Source organism: Penaeus monodon, chromosome 27, assembly GCF_015228065.2.
Source record: "Penaeus monodon isolate SGIC_2016 chromosome 27, NSTDA_Pmon_1, whole genome shotgun sequence".
Lineage (NCBI taxonomy): Eukaryota > Metazoa > Arthropoda > Malacostraca > Decapoda > Penaeidae > Penaeus > Penaeus monodon.
This window is the reverse complement of record NC_051412.1, coordinates 2046349-2048000: the sequence shown is the minus strand read 5'-3', so window position 1 is coordinate 2048000 and position 1652 is coordinate 2046349.

Below are 1652 nucleotides of genomic sequence, written 5' to 3'. Positions count from 1 at the left end.
TATAGTTATTTCTCGCGGTTTTACGGTCTTTCTGCAATGTGCAATCGATGGGCAGTTAGTAAAAAGCGTTAATTTTTATGAGTATTCATCTACATTGATAACCCTTTTTCAGTTATACTAATATAAGATGATTATAAAAAAGAGGGTAATTCTTAATATACGCCTCCCATATGCTACCGGGTATCACACTCAAAAGGAATTAATTCAGATATCTCTAAAACGAGGTATCGGATATACTTTAATTCCCTATGTAATCTTAGCATTGTATAAGTATAGAATAAATTATTGGTGTATCACGAATTAAGATACAAAAAGTGGAGAAATTATAATTTGTATTCCTGGGGTTGCGTGAAATAAGAGTTTCAAGTTTCAGTTTTTTGGTAAAAGAGATGTTCATTTCCAGCCTTATAATGATGTAATAGGAATCCAAAGAAGATGAAGTGGACGGGGGGTGATATGAAGAACACTAATTTAACATATTTAAGTTTCCAATGAAGGACAAGTGTTCTTAGAAGCTTACTTTACAAGTGATTTAAATTACTTTATGGTATACATATATAGCGGCGTTGTTGTAAATTTTTTTCATACTTATTTTTATCATTTATACTTAGATTTTTCACACCTAAAACCCCTATTTCCAATATCATCTTTAATTATCGTATTATCAGCATCAGTATTGTTAGTGGTGCTATTCTCTAAATACTGTAGCTAACTAAAAATTAAAGGCATTAGCCAGGGAGGCTCGTCACACTCTCACAGACTATTGGAACTAATTCGAAATCATTTCCCAAAATTACAAAACTACAAACGAGAGCCAACATTCAATAGACCAGGTCACTGTCTGCCTTGGTAACTAACAGGTCATTTCCAAACCACAAAAGCAGAAATTTAAATGATTTAACCAGAAAGGGCCATAAAGACACTTCTCGTCTTTTGGAAAATCTAATAACAAATTATTTATAATTATAAACCTTAAAGACCCTCATTGATGATATAGGCAGGCATAAATCGAGTATAATTTAAGTAAAATAATAATCTTTGACGATTTTTCTCGTGACAAGAAAACTCTGAAATAGTTATGCTACATATTTCCAAAACCCTTTATAGTGCAGTTGCCGGGGTGTGGTTTTTTTTTCACTGTCATTTATATCGCACCCCAAAAAGTTGCGCTTTCACAGCCTGACATCCGTCGATTTGGGAGCCAGGAGGGCGGGTTGAAAGGGGATAGGAAATAGTCGTAGCTTTTTGTTTGAAAAATAGTTTGCATGTCTTTGTTAACAAAGAAAGAGAGAGGAAAAAATGTTTGGAATGTGTTATATTGTATCCTATATCCCCGTGATTTTGTTGTTTTTGAGATTGGCTGTAGATATCAAAATTAAGGAATATAGAATGAAAGAATGAAGAAAATGTTATCATTTAGTAGGCAAGGATTTTCGTAAATTTGTCGAAGAAATGATCCATATGACGAGTAACAAAAGACCACATTACTAATTCATCATCATTTAGTATTACCCTCGTCGTCGTCGTCATTATCATTTTGAATGTCACACCTTAGCGTTCAATAGCGTATTTGCAGCGGTTGACAAATACCCCATCAACTCACCTGATCCGATGACAGTTTAAATCCCCCAAATTTGCAATAAAACATTAAT